This window comes from Dama dama, chromosome 3 (assembly GCF_033118175.1).
Source record: "Dama dama isolate Ldn47 chromosome 3, ASM3311817v1, whole genome shotgun sequence".
NCBI lineage: Eukaryota > Metazoa > Chordata > Mammalia > Artiodactyla > Cervidae > Dama > Dama dama.
The window spans coordinates 29,568,483-29,584,812 of NC_083683.1; the positions used below are offsets into that span (position 1 = coordinate 29,568,483).

General features: G+C 36.4%; 1 protein-coding gene across 4 annotated transcripts in view; it reads left to right on the plus strand.

The window, feature by feature from the left end:
* METTL25 (methyltransferase like 25) overlaps positions 1 to 16,330 on the plus strand; it is a 121,553-nt gene that overhangs the window by 94,529 nt on the left and 10,694 nt on the right. Inside the window, exon 13 of one of the 4 annotated variants that reach the window (XM_061125280.1) lies at positions 3,789 to 5,609. The exons of 1 other annotated variant lie outside the window; for it this stretch is intronic. The gene's annotated coding sequence lies outside the window, so the exon portion shown is untranslated. Of the gene's footprint in view, positions 1 to 1,957; positions 3,769 to 3,788; positions 5,610 to 16,330 lie in introns of those variants that run through there. 2 more of the 4 variants (XM_061125289.1, XM_061125306.1) reach the window with 2 other exon arrangements.

The window sequence follows — 16,330 nt, forward strand, 5'->3', positions numbered from 1 at the left end:
ATAAATGTTTCTATGCTATTCTGTCAAATCATCCCACCCTCGCCTTCTCCCACAGAGTCCAGAAGTCTGTTCTGTACTCACTTTAAGGATTCTTGGGGCTTTGCATCTTACCAGAATAAAGGATGAGTTGGCACTTAATGACTCATCTGGTGCTGTGTAAAAAGTCAAACTAGGAAAAGCAGGAGTGACTGGGAGACCAGTACTCTGCCCGGAGTGGGGCAGAGTCCTTTCATTAGCAGAAGACTTGAGGTTTCTGATTGGCACAGAAGTGGACAGGTAGGGGGGAAAAAAGTTTCCTTGATTCTCAGCTAGAGACTGCACAAAATTTTTCCAGGAGAAAGAGTAACTGCTTTCTTAAATTTTAGAGTCTATCCACAGGTGAGAATAATTTTTTGCTTTGGGTTGTGATACTGAGTTTGTAGCTAGTATATGTGTGAAAAGATCCTGATGCTGGGAAATAAATGTGAAAAGACCCCGGTGTAGTATATATGTGTGTATATATACTATCTATCTATCTATATATATATGTATATATGTGTATACACATGTACTTGTGTATATGTATATATACATATATGCATATACATATTACATATACATATATATGTATATATGTGAAAAGACCCAGATGTAACCAGTATATATTAGAAAAGACCCTGATGCTGCGAAAGATTGAAGGCAGGAGGAAAAGGAGATGACAGAGGACGAGATGGTTGGATGGCATCACCGTCTTCAGATGGACATGAGTTTGAGTAAGCTCCAGGAGATGGTGAAGGACAGGAAAGCCTGGTAAGCTACAGTCCATGGGATCGCAAAGGGTCCGACAAGACTGACTGAACAGCACCAACAATGTATATGAATGATCAGGTGATTTGTATACTGAGTAAGATACTGGGAAAATTAGCCATTTTTAAGCTCTTTATGGTGAGAGTTTTGAACATGTACAGAAGTGGAAAATAGATTAAAATAAATCCCCATGTACTCATCACAAACTTCAATAATTGCAAGCATTTACTTATCTTGTTTCATCAGGACACACATGAGCATGCACACATACACACTTGTCACACGTACCCACCTTCCATGGAGAATTTTAAAGCAGATCTCAGGCAACTTGTTATTTTACCGAAATACTTTAGTGTCTATTTCTAAGTTAAGGACTTTTTTTCCATAGTAATCTATTACTTGTCCTCACTCACATTTCTGTGATTGGCTCACAATATCTTTATATATTAATACATCAGTTGGTTCGTTCAGAATCTAAACAGGGTTTGCACATTTGCATCTGACTGATGTGTGTCTGTAGGTTGCTTTTTTATTCTCTTTCCTCATGTTGTTTCTTATATGAGTAGCTTTCTCAGGAGCAGATAACCTTTCCAGGCTATTTTCTTTCCTTTCATAATTTTATTTCTATGTAAAATGTTAAACTTTTTTCTAAAGTCCAAATATTTATATAACATTCATTCCTCCTATAATAAAGAAAGAAGAACCTTATATGGGTAAATCTGTTTAGTATTACAAATGTTTTAATACTAAAGAAACTGTAGTAACTTCCCAGTATTTTAAAACATTGTCATAAATTGCATTAACCAATGAACACCTCCCATTTTTTAGTAATTAGAGAGATATCAGCATCAAATCAGCATGAGATAGTTATACGGTCACACTGAGATAAGATGTCAGCAAAAAGAAAAGAAATATAATATTTCAAAAGGACTTTATACACATGAATCCCCACTGAACTGTATGTAGACCCTCATCTCATAAAAGCTGCCATTTGAGAGCTCATTTACAAGTTGAACTAAAGAATGGTGCATTGGCAAGAGCACCAGTTCTGACAGTTACTTTCTGGGAGAGTTAAAGCAAGACTTTTTTAATATCTCAGAGCCTCATTTGTAAAGTAGGGCTTTATTTAATATTCACTTTATTAACATTTATTGAATGCCTGTCTTCCCAGATGTCTCAGTGGTAAAGAATCCACGTGCCAATGCAGGAGACATGGGTTCAATCCCTGGGTCAGGAAGATTCCCTGAAGGAGGAAATGGTGACCCCACTCCCGCATTCTTGCCTGGGAAATCCCGTGGACAGAGGAGTCTGGTGGGCTACAGTCCATGGTATCTCAAAGAGTTGGGCATGACTGAGCGTGCATGCATGCATAACTGAATGCCTACCATGTGTCAGATATATATAGGCACTGGCAGTATGGAGACAAACAAGAAATGTCTCTGTCCTCAAAGAGTTCAGCGAGGAAGACAAAATTACTGATTACAGTGATTAATACTGTAATTACTGGACACAGCTGAGAGGATCAGGGCATAGGATTCTTTAGTGCATCTTTAGATCAATACATATGGAGGCAAGAGGGAATCTGTAATATCAGTACCATAGTTTGGATTCATGTAAATTAAGTTGTGTCCTTGCTTAAGTCACTTTAACTATTTGGTGTACTTCAATTCTCTCATCTGCAGAAATAATGTAGGAAAAGAATTTGCTCCAAGTATGTTATGAGGGTTAAAGGAATAAGCATGTGTCACTGAACTCCCCCAAAACATCTCCAGGCACCCTGTTTATCAAGCAAAACTAAGTTTATTAGAATTCTCTGCAGTAAGAGGAAGCTCCTCCTGGACAGTCTCTGAAGGGGAAGTCAGGGGGAGGGATATTTGTAGGATTTGAAAGTCTGGGCTCAAGTAGTTTAAGGTAGCTTTTTTAAGGTGGAGAACAGACAGGGATTTGGGAAAGTTCCTGACCTGATACAAGTTTTATGGTTAGTATCTATAGCAGGGTGAGGTTCTCAAAGCATGTCTTGATGATAAGTAAACTGTTTCTTGATAAGTTAACTCTTTGCCAAGGTGAACAGATTGTTTATCTGAGATAAATTAACATATGGGAATTTCCTGAAACAAACAATGAAGTTATTTATTGGTTTAAGGTCTTATCTTCCTTGGGCAAAGTTTTCTTGTCACAAATAAATCCTGTTGACACAGGTGGTCTCAGTTCTTAGATTCCATAGCTCTGTCAGATTAGTGCAGATGGTTGCAGTTCTCCTTGTAAAGTACTTAATTCCTGGCACATAATGCATAATGTAAAAGCAATAGTTGTGGTTTTTAAATGTCCTAGAGGGAGACAAATGGAAGCTTAACCATCTTTATAACAGTGATTTTATAGGGGAAAAAAAGTGTTTTGTAGGGTAGAAACAGTGATTGTATCTATGGGTATAAATGCCTAGAGTTATACAAAAGGCTTTCTATACCACATAAATCTGATTGTTCTTTAATTTGTGTTTCTAGCTACTGTACATAATTATTATTATTATTATTATTACCCTCTTTAACATGCATAGTTATTCCAAAGTCTTTGCATGAGTCATGTGGTTTCATTTTTCCAAGGTGGCTAAGAGCTAAATTGAATGTATTTTTAAATACGTGGTTTTATTTTTTTTTAATTGAAGTATAGTTGATTTATATATTATATGCTACAGGTATGCAACATAGCGATTAATAATTTTTAGATGTTATACTCCATTTCTAGTTTTTATAAAGTATTGTCTATTTTTGTGCTGTGCCAATCCAATCTCATTACTTCATGGCAAATAGAAGAGGAAAAAAGTGGAATCAGTGACACATTTTATTTTCTTGGGCTCCAAAATCTCTGCAGACAACTGCAGCCACAAATTAAAAGACACTTGCTGGTTGGTAGGAAAGCTATGACAAACCTAGACAGCATATTAAAAAGTAGTGACATCACTTTGCCAACAAAGGTCCGTATAATCCAAGCTGTTGTTTTTCCAGTAGTCATGTCTGGATGTGAGAGTTGGACCAAAAAGAAAGCTGAGCACTGAAGAATTGATGCTTTTGCATTGTGGTGCTGGAGAAGACTCTTGAGAGTCCCTTGGACTGGTGCTGAAGCTGAAGCTCCAATACTTTGGCCACCTGACGCACAGAGCCAACTCATTGGAAAAGACCCTGGTGCTGGGAAAGATGGAAGGCAAAAGAAGAAGGTGACAGGAGAGGAGGAGACGGTTAGATATCATCACCAACATATGTGTGTATGTGTGTGTGTGTGTGTGTGTGTGTATGTACATACTTATGTTTATATATATTTCTATATGCCTCATTTTTTCCTTCCAGTTTTATTGAGATATAGTTGATATCCAGTACTGCTTAAGGTATACAGCATAATGATTTTCCTTAAATTCATGAAATGTTTATCACATTATTTAGTGAACATCTATCATTTCACATAGACACAAAATTAAGGAAATAGAAAAAAATGTTTTCTTTGTGATAAAATCTTTCTGGATTTGCTCTCTTAAAAGATTTAATATATAACATTATATATTAATTGTAAATGTTAATTGTATTTAAGTTGTATACTATATTCCCTAGTACAATACTTACTTATCTTATACCTGAGAATTTGTACCTTTTGACTGCCTTCATCTAGTCCCCCCTGCCTTCCCTTGTAACCACAAAGCTGCTCTCTTTTTTCTATGAGTTGTTTGCTTTTAAAGTGTAATTTGTCTGCAGTTAACACTATGTTAGTACCCATTACACAACATAGTGATTTGATATTTCTATACCGGTCAAGATGATCACCACAATAACTCCAGTTATGATCTGTCACCATTCAGATATTACATATTTTTTAAATTTAATTTGAAGTATAGTTGATTTACAATGTTGTATTTCTACTGTACAGCAAAGTGATTGTCATATATATGTCATATATCATATATGTATATGTATATACATACACACACATATATGGGCTTCCCTTGTGGCTCAGCTGGTAAAGAATCTGCCTGCAATGCAGGAGACCTGGGTTTGATCCCTGGGTTAGGAGGATCCCCTGGAGAAGGGAAAGGCTACCCACTCCAGTATTCTGGCCTAGAGAATTCCATGGACTGTATAGTCCATGGGGTTGCAAAGAGTCGAACTGAGCAACTTTCACCTCACTTCACTTCGTATATATATTATATGTATGTGTGTGTATATATATATATATATATATAAAATATGGATGGTGGTAGTGTATGTGCTTGGTCATGTCCCAGTCTTTGCAGCCCCATGGACTGGAGCCCACCAGGCTCTTCTGTCCGTGGTATTTTCCAGGCAGAATACTGGAGCAGGTTGCCATTTCCTGCTCCAGGGGATCTTCACAACCCAGGGATCAAACCCACATCTCCTGGATTGGCAGTTGGGTTCTTTACCACTAGTACCATCTGGGAAGCCCATACAGACATATATTCTTTTTTATATTCTTTTCCATTGTGGTTTATCACAGGATATTGAATATAGTTCCCTGTGCTGTACACTAGGGCCTTATGGTTTATCCATTCTATATACAATCGTTTGCATCTACTAACCCCAAATTCCCAGTTCATCCCACCTCCCCACTCTACACTGTACATTTCGTAACCGTGACTCATTTGTTTTGCAATTGGAATTTTCTACCTCTTAATCTCCCTCACCTATCCTCCCCTTCCCTAACCCGCTGCCCTCTGGCAACAACCTGTTTGTTGTCTGTAGCTATGAGTCTATTTCATATATAGTTCTGTTTGCTCATTTGTTTTGATATTTAGACTCCAAATATAAGTGAATCATTCAGCATTTGTCTTACTCTGTCTGACTTATTTCACCTAGTATAATACCTTGCAATCTATGTTGTTGCAAATGGCAAAATTTCATTCTTTTTTTAGCCAAGTAATATTCCTGTGTGTGTGTGTGTGTGTGTGTGTGTGTGTGTGTGAGAGAGAGAGACATCTTCTGTTTCCATTCATCTATTGACAAGCACTTAGGTTGCTTTGATATCTTGGCTATTGTCAATAATGCTGCAGTGAATACAGGGATGTTTATATCTTTTTAAGTTAGTGTTTTTGTTTTCTTCAGATAAATACCCAAGAGTGGAATTGCTGTATCATATGGAAGTTACATTTTTAATTTTTTAAGGAACATTCGTCTGTTTTCCATAGTGGCTGCACCAGTTTATATCCCACCAAAGTGCACAGGAGTTCCCCTTCCACCACATCCTCACCAACATTTGTTATTTGTGTTCTTTTTGATGATAGTCATTTCTGACAGGTGTGAGGTAGTACCTCATTGTGGTTTTCTTTGCATTTCTCTGATGATTGGTGATATTGATCATCATCTTTTCATGTCCCTTTTGACTATCTGTATATCTTCTCTGGAAAAATGTCTATTCAGATGCTCTGCCCACTTTTGATTGGGTTGTTTGGGAAGGGTTTTGATGTTATATGAGTTCTTTGTGTATTTTTCAATATTAACCCCTTATTGGATACATCATATGCAGATATCTTCTCCCATTCAGTAGGTGACCATTTCATTTTGTTGATAGTTTCCTTTGCTTTGAAAAAGCCTTTCCGTTTGATGTAGTGCCATTAATTTATTTTTGTTTCCTTTACCTAAGGAGACATATCTAAGAACTGCTACTAAGATCAGTGTTAAAGAGCCTTCTTCCTTTGTTTTCTTCTAGAATTTTTATGGCTACAGGTCTTACATTTAAGTTTTTAATCTATTTTGAATTAATTTTTGTACATGATTTGAGAGAGTAGTCCACTTGAATTCTTTTGCATGTAACTGTTCAATTTTCACAACACCATTTATTGAAGTCTGTCTTTTCCTCAGTGTATAGTCTTGCCTCCTTTGTTGGAGATTAATTATCCATTTAGGTGTGGGTTCATTTCCGGATTCTGTTCTGTTCCCTTGAGCTATGTGTCTGTTTTTGTGCCAGTCCCATACTGTTCTGATTACCATACCTTTGTAATATCTGGAATTAGGAAGGATGCTGCCTACTACTTTGTTGTTCTTTCTCAGGACTCTTTTGGCTACTCAGGGATTTTGATTTTTTCATACAAATTTTACAATTATATTTTCTAGTTCTGTGAAAAGTGCCACTGATATTTTGGTAAGGTTCCATGTGCTTTATTTTTTAATTGGTTCATTCATTTTCCTTTTTGGCTGCATCTGGTCTTCGTTGCTTTGTGTGGGCTCTCTCCAGTTGTGGCGGGTGGGAGCTGCTCTCCAGTTGCAGGGCATGGGCTCTCATTGCGGGGGGCTTCTCCTGCTGTGAAGCACAGGCTTTAGGTACGCAGGCTTCAATGCTTGTAGCAAGCAGGCTCAGTAGTTGCAGCTCCTGGGCCCTGGGGCTCACTGGCTTCAGCAGCTGTGGCTCACGGGCTTAGTTGCTCCACAGCATGTGAAATCTGCCAGGAAGAGGGATCAAACCCATGTCCCCTCCATTGGCAGGCAGATTCTTAAATGCTGTGCTACAAGGGAAGTCCTCCCATATGCTTTAAATTTAAGAAGTATACATTTAAATAACTTTGGAGTCAAAGAAGAAAGTGGAAATGAGAAAATATCTTGAATAATATTGAAAATAATTGAATTATAATGAAAAAATTTCAATTTTTGATTACACATGATTGTAATTTTTATTGCAAATTGCAGATCAAAATTTATGGGGTAAGTTAAACCATGATATAAGGAAACATTAGTTGTGAATACATATTAGAAAATAAAAGACCAAAAATCAAAAGATTAGTAATTAGTGGAAGGAAAATACACAGATAATTAATACCTCCAAAGTTGGTTTTAAGATTAAAAAAACTGACACAACTCTGGCAAGAGTAATCACTAAAAAAAATAAAATAAAACATAGGAATATAAAAGGGGACATCACTATAGATCCTACAGAAATTAGAAAGATAGTAAGAATAGCATGAACTGCTTTATGCCAATACCTTTGAACATTTATATAAAACGGAAATTTTTCTCAAAGAAATGCAGTATGCCAAAATTGCCTCAAGAAGAAAAATAAAACACAAATAATCATATAACTGTTATATTAAATCTGCAGTTAATCCTCTTATTAATTCCCTACATCTCAACAAAAGTACTTTGTGAATATTAAATATAATTGTTACCCACTATCTTGTTGGTTTACAAGTAGAGGTTGAGAAGAAAGGTTTCAAAGCTATTAATAGTTCCTAAATTCAGGATTTCATAATGTAGTCATTGAAACACATGTGTGAGACATATGGAAGAGTGAAGAGTTAGATAATGACATACCGGAGGAGACAAAGAAAGTGTCCACATAAACACACAGTGCTTTACCATGAACTGTGTCCTAGACTTTGACTTCTGTCCCATTCTTCCCCTTAGCTATAGTTTCCTTCAGGTTGTTTCTAAATGTGGTCAGTAGAATGGTTTGTTTTCGTGGAGGAAAGGACTGTTTAAGAAATAATCTGCTGTGTGAAATATGTGCTCTGGTTAACCTGTGACCAAAGGAACTGAAAGTCTCAAACCTCCCTGATGATTTGTGCTTGGCCAGTGATATTACTGGCTGCATGTATGGGAATTTATTAGTTGATGTATTTATCTCAGTGGATTGCCTCATTAAGTTTGCAGGTGTTCTGTCAATGAAAGACTTTTTTTTTTAATTGTACTGTTTTTATTAGAATTTTCCAATGCACAATCCAGGATAAGAGAGTTAACACATTTCAGCACAGAAGAAGGGAGTGTGCATTTAAACCTTATGGGAGGAAAAGCTTTTAACTTGTACTCAGACAGTTATGATTGAACATGTTGGATTTTAGAAAAATAGAGAAAGTGTGCAAACTCCAACCTAAAATTCAACACATTGCTTTCCATTCAGTCAGCATGGGATTTGGTGTGCATCAGGTAATCAGGTTGAACTAAATGCCACGTATTCTGAGTGAGCTGCCTTCTCAGGAAAGAATCCAGTCTTCTAATCCTGCTACAACTCTTTCAAGAAAAAGAGTTGATGGTGGTTTTGCATTGAACAAAATATACTCCAATAATGTGTTTCAAGGGAAAGATAAAACAGTTCCAGATCCATTTGATTATAACAACAGACATCTCTGGTGCTCTGGTGACTTCAGACCATTTCCAATTTTAGTAGACAGTATAACTGTGCAGGTAAACCTCTGTGAATAAATGCATAAGGGACAGATTTTTAAATCATAAAGAAAAAAATGTTAGTGCTGTATTTCCACTTTAATTCAAAAAGACAGAAACTAAAATTGAAGGCCAAAGAGGGTTCATTTTTAATGTAGAGGATGTTGGCCATCTTTCTAGTATATAAACAATGTCTTTCAAGCCTCCACATTTACATTCGTGTGACCAGCTTATACAACATTTGGGGAGTCATTCCTTCACAGCGGGTTGTCCTATACTGAGGAATGATATTTAGTAGTTTTGAGGGTCGACATTTACAGTGTAAGAACTGAAAACTTTTGCAAGGTAAATGGTTTTCTTGGATAACTTTTCTCTTATTAATGGCAGATAGTTATTGCTCTTGAAAATAAACAAATTTGAATTTTTTAAATATGCTTCATATTTTAGATCTCTAGCACTGTTTTAATATCCAGTTTTGTTAATGATATTACTGGTAATGTGTTTTCATTCTGATAAATTGGTTGCAGATGCTCAGAGAAGAAAGGATTTCATTAAAATTGCAGCTGTTAATAGCATACCTCCTCCCTTTAAGATTAATGAAGCAATAGTAAATTCAACCAGAATCTCCTTACTGGCCTATTATGAAAATTAAAACTTTATATCTCTTGGAGTTTTGTTTAGTTACAGAAATAAAGCAATGTTACAGAGCTTCTGAAGGTAATAGTAGCCTAGTGGAGTTATAGCAAGTATACATTTATGTCCTGATTTTTAGATTCTAAACTGTCTACAAGATGCAAAATGCATGAGAAGGAAAGAATAGCAGTTTGTGGGGGATAAAATAGAAATGCCATCTTGGAAAAATAAACAGACAATCAAATCTAATTTACCCAAAATCAGTGTATGTTTGTCTCTGATCAAGTAAGATAAATATATAAGTTCAACAAAACTTTGTTGTTGTTTAGTCAATAAGTCGTAAAAAAAAAAAAAAACTCTCTTGTGACCCATGGACTGTCGCCCACCAGCCTTTGGCCATGAAATTTTCCAAGCAAGAATACTGGAGCAGGTTGCCACTTCCTTCTCCAGGGAATCTTTCTGACCCAGGGATCGAACCTGCGTCTCCTACATTTACAGACAGATTCTTTACCACTGAGCCATCTGGGAAGCAAAACTTTATTGAACGTTTATAACTGGATGTTTCGACACTTAACCTCAATTCTCAGAGCAATAAGCTAATTCAGCGTGCATTCGGGATGATATAGATTGTTAGTATCAGAACAGTAGTCTACACCCAAGGTGCAAGCAGTAATACTTTAGAATAGTTCAGCCATTCTTCTTTCACTCTAGGGACTTAATTGCTATCTTAAAAGCATAATGATTTCAGTGCTTTATATCTATTTACAAACTTCCTTTTTGTTCTTTCCTTTTGTCTAGCTCTGATTTCCAGACTTTGGTGAGGCAAAGAATTAAGATATATACTACTATATATTCAAAAGTAAACAAATCACCATGTAAATTTCCTAAGAAATATATTCTTAACACATTTAAGAGATCTTTTAGCTGTTAGTTGGTTTAAGAAAAAAAAGATTCAATGATAACAATCCCATTGACATTCCAAATAATGTATTTTGTTTTTACTGTGTATAATGGAGTCATACTTAACTTTTATTATCTCATAAGTATATGAAATTAAAATCAGAACTTTGCAATTTAAAGTTAAAACTTATAGCAAAGGCCACTTTTGAAAGAACTAAACACCAATGATAGTGCTTAGTTTTAACTTGCCTAGGAAGATCAATGAATACCAAGAAACTTCCTGCCCATGGTATTATTTTTAATTTAAAAATAAATCTCAAGATATTTACTGAAAATAGACCTAAAGTAATTGCTAATTATTTAATACCAACTACTTTGGCATTTTACATATTGTATATACAAGGGCCACCCCAAAAGAATCAGAGTGGGGGTTTTATAAATTTGAAATTTGAAAATTCCAAAGAAAATTTCAAAAACAGCTAACCAAATAGATGACTGACTGCACAGCATAATGTTAGAGCAGTAACATTCCAAACAGCTTGTGGGCATGTAGCAATGCTTAAAACTTCAACATGTGTGTCAAAGAGTGTATTTCTTGGTTACCAATACTGATCTCTGTGGACACCAGAGTGATGTTAAAATTGTACGAAGATATTCCAATATATAACACTTCTTCTTACATTGAAGTCCACATGAATGGCATGCTTACATGTCCAAAGATTAGCTTCCAGCCATAGAAATAATACGGGAAGCAAAGACTAAGCTGGAAATTCCCTGCATCACACTTTTTTTTTTCCTTCAAGTAAGCTGAGCTTAAGAGTCCTATTACTCAGAAATGGACTCTGCAGACCACCAGCATCAGCGTCACTTGGGAACTTGTTAAAAATGCAGAATCTGAGTCCCTACTCCAAACCTACTCAATCAGAATCCGTATTTTTAAGGAGATCCTGAAGTGCTTAACATTTGAGAAGACACTCTTTAAGGCTCCTCTGAGATACTTTTATGGCCAAGAACACACAAGACATTGCCAGGCCCCATAGTGTCTGCTGCATTTCAAGGTTAGGGAGCGTGCAGAGCCCCAGGGCACTCACTCACAGGTCTGCCCTAAGTGGACCATATCTTGACTCATGCACAAGAGGTCTGTGTCTAAGAAGGTCAGAGCTCCCTCCCAAACAGTAAATACAAAGGAGACCAGAATTTCATAGATCCCTTCTGAGCGCAGCTTACTTTTAGCAGACATTACCCCAACAAGACTTGTTAATAAATTTGGGGACTGAATTGTGGAGTTTTTTGCAGCCATTTTTCAGCTGACTATGGCTGTCTTTTTAATATAATGTCAAAGATTTAATTTGAAAGGAAAAGATAAGAATGTGAAAATATTCTGTGTTATCTGTATATCTACCATAAAACTCTAACTTATATACATATAGGTTAGGAACAACTCTTCAGAAGGCCTTCATGTCTTTTGATAGACTCTCCACATTGTATACTGTGCTTTTCCTGTTTATCTCTGACTATGGTATCTTTCACCTATGTGATATTTTCATAGAAATAAAATTAGCAAGCCAGTAGACATTGGAATTTGCACAGAATTTATGTTAAAAAAGTCAAGATGCAGTGAGTCTTTTGAGGCAAACAAATCAGGTTCCTGGGCTAAACCTCAAATTGCTCTAACATACAAGCTATCATTTGTACAAATCCATGATAAATGAATGAAGAATTTGGCTCTCAAATAATATAGTCATGCCATTTAGAACTTTTTACTTTCTTTTTGTTTAAAAAAATGAAAATATAGTTAAATTACTTATATTCCCACCACCAAGTAGGTATTTTTATTCAGTTCAAATGTATTTATTGTTTACATTTGCCTTAATAGTCAACATGCCATTTATATTCTGCCTCTTTTACTTAACATTATGTAAGAAATGTTTCCCCCTGATTCTACACTGCCTTCATCATGATTATTTTAAATGACCTCAGCCCATCCTAATGAAACTTACTCTGTTTACTCTTTATTTTATTATTAGACTTCCAGCCAACCTCTTGCTATGGTGCCTAAGATGACTGCAAATGCCTTTGAACACATGACATTATTCTTTTCTTCAGTCATTTACTTTCTATGAATATCTTCTCAGAAGGAAAATTGCTAATTTAAGGTTAATAATACTATTAAATGCATTGTATACATTAACTATCTAAGAACTCTACTTTTTCTTGAGCCAAGGACGAATTTCCCTTTTTGAAACAAATATACAGGACATTTGGATTTAGTTCTTTTCATAAAAGTTGCCAGCTTGGGAAATCATTGATGGTTAAACATAGAATCCACAGACAGTTTCATAACAATGAACTGCAAACCCTAAATAGGATCCTGCCTCGATATTTATACATAAAACACAAGGAAGCATAGGCAAGCAATATACTAGTGACTAGACAGAAACCAATTCAGATAACTGAAGTCTGCATAAGTGGGACAATAAATTAAACTCAAATATACCCTCCAAAAATGCACAAATGACCAGTCACCAAATACAAAGAGCTTTTCTATGTCCCGTATTTGATTATTTTTTAAAAATAACCTACAATTTATTCTTTCCTGCAAATCCTGTTTTTCTCTACCCAAAGTATCCACCTTGTCTAGTAAATGCTAGAAGCATATAGTTTAACTGGAATTATGAACAGACAGAGAAGGCCAATTTAAACAGATGTCATAATAAAAAAAAAAATTTACCCCACTTACATGTATTAGTTAATAGATGTCAAAATGGCCAATTTGACAGGAAGAGAAGAAGGAGCCACTTCAGTTACAGATTTCATGAAATCTGCCCCCCCACAATAGTTCCTCTTATATGCAGTCCAAAGGTGTTGCATAAGCCCCTTCCTGGCAAGCAGGGATACATCATCAATTTCTTTGACAGTTCTGAAAGTCTACTATTCAAATTGCTCTTTCACCATCGCAGTCTCCATGGAAGCTTCCAGTATGTTAACATAATTCCAGATTCACTATTCTCAAATGTGCTGGCATCTGAGAGCTCTCTCTGAAGGAGTCTTCTTGAATGGCCAGATCTGTTTTAAAAATTTCAGAGGTGACTCCAACTTTATGTTTCTCTTATACACATACATACCATTAACCAGAGTGTCCTTGGCAACTACTCAAATTTTAAAAGGTTTTTTAAACTCCAAATGACATGATGGATTATAATAATAATGCCAACTAAATATTTATTGAGTGCCTACTCTCTGCTTGGTGCTGTTCTAAGCATTTTATATTTATTAACTTAGTTAATCCTTATAACAATCCTAAGAGGAAGGGGCTATATTATTTCTGTTACTTTACTGAAGGGAAAATTGAAATAGAGAGAGGTCAAGCAACTTGCTCCAAGTAAGAGGAAGTATGAGAATGGTAAAGTCAAGGTTCAAATCCAGGCATCTGGCTTCAGGGTCTAACTATTTAACCACTACAGGTAATGTCTCACCTCTTGATTGTTTAAGGCTCTTCTGTGTTGGTCTTAATTTTTTCAGCTTCCTCTTGAGAAAATCAGGATATTGGTGGGTGCATAAAAACCTCAAGTAATTGATTCTTTCTTAGTTGTCCTACCTCTAAAGGGTAGGTCTCATCATCTACCAATCAGACAGAACTGTTTTTGCAAATGGCCAGAAAAATATTTGTTTTGTTTTTTGTCTTAGACACCTAAAAAAAGTTTCATTATTAAAAGGAAATGGCTCATATGGTAAAGAATCTGCCTGTGGTGTAGGAGAACCAGGTTCAATCCCTGGGTCAGGAAGATCCCCTGGAGAAGGGAATAGCAACCCACTCTAGTATTCTTGCCTGGACAGAGAAATCTGATGAGTTTCAGTCCATAGGGTTGCAAAGAGTCAGACATGACTGAGCAACTAACACTTTCAAAATCATAAGTAAAGTGATCTTGAACTTTATGCCCAAAATAATAATAGATATTTTCTTTATTTTTTTATACTGGAAAATTAAAGCTGAAAGTTCAAGTCACTTTTTCCAAAAATAACTAAAACTGTGAAGTGCTAAAACTCAAATGACAATTACGGACAATATTTCGAGAAAGCTACTCCATGACATGTCTGGAACAAGACAGACAAGAACATTCTCAACATCTCTCTTCTGACTAACATGTAATTGCTACTTTGTAGCAGAGACTACTTTCAGCCTACTTAAACTCTCCTGACTTCTAGATTTTAAGAAAAGAACAGTCATTGAATGTCCCTGGCTTTTTGACAACGTCCATTTCAAAGCTGTATACCTTGTGTTTTTAAATGCTCACTACAACCTTGCACTATAAGCCCAAATCCTGTAAGAAGCTCCTAAAAACTCTTCTCTTACTGAGACAACCCACGATTCTCCTGGAGTGCTTCTCTGCAGGCTTTAGTAAGCGAAATAAATCTAACTTGGATGGCAGTTTTGTTCTTAGTCCTCTTGGTTGATGGGCTATAAAAGTTTCTAGTTTGTCTTGGTGGAAGGTGATGTTGAGGTACACGGAAGGGCAGTATCAGGGAGAAAACAAATTCTGTTCCAGATATGTTGAGTGTAGGATGGTTTTGAGAAATTCAAGTAATATGAAAGAAGCCCTGGTTCAAAAGGGTTTGTAGAACAAAGGGGGAGCCTGGATGCAAATTTTGAAGTTATCAACAGATAGATGGACATTAAAGCTGGAACGTGGATAAGATCACTGAATACAAAAAGCATAAGGAGAAGAGGATGATGAAACTGAAACTCCAGTGTTAAGCTTCTGTAGAGAAGGCTGAACAACAAAGGTGGCTGAGAAAGCTCATCCAGAGATAAAGCAGAAAACCAGGGGCAGATCATCACATGAGTCAAGGAAGACGCTATTTCAAGGCCTATGGAGTAACCAATGGTTGAAAGCATTTGAAAGATCAAGTAACAAGAGAATGGAAAATTTTCTCTTGGAGTCCCTCGTTGATACTTTTGTGAGAGGTTTTTCAGAACTTTGATGGTCGCAGTCAGAATGCGGAGGAGTACAAGGTAAGCTAAATGAAGAAAGAAGGATCTTTCAGTATGACAGTGCTGTAAATAGTGATTAAAAGAATTGGTTTTAGAGAGAGACTGATGGAGTTGAAATTGTTTTCATCGCTAGCTGTGTGAGCTTAGTGAGGTTACTTATTTCTGCTTCACTTTCTCCATCTGTCAACTGGGGGAAAACGGTAACTGACCACATGCAGTTGTGAGCAGGAAGAGATCAAGTAACAGAGATGCTTTTATATAGTAAAGTCTCAATAAGGACTAGCAACAAATATTGCAAAAACGTGAGAGAGCATGACTTCCTTAGGGACTTGACATTCGATGAATGCAAATAGTGAGTGTGGAGATAAGAATAGCCAGGTTGAAGGGGTCCCAAACATGGAAGCCTTGAGTGCTATACATTTCCTCTCAAGACATAAAGGTTTATTGAGGGAATTTAGGGAGAGACTGATGTGACTATAGGTCTATTTTAGAAAAATCACTATGACTGTATAGCCTACAGGATAGATTAGAGTAGAATTCATTGAAGGCCAGGGCAGCAGTTAGGAGCCCATTTCAAAAACCTAAATGAAAAGAGGTAATGCCTTGATTAAGGCAGAGGAAGTAGAAATGAAAAAAAAAGACTTGAGGTAAAATTATTATGACTTGATTCTGGTTATATATTGTAAGTGAGAGACAGAATGAAGTCTGGGATACTCACTCTTCACCCCCCAGCACGTTCCTGATGTGGGTGGCTAGCTGAGTAGTACAGTAATTTGCTGAGGAGGAGGAGCCTGGGAGGAAACAGAGGTCTAAGGGCTGCTTGGAAATTAGGGGTTGCTTATTGTCCAGTTGGATTTGCTGGGCCTGA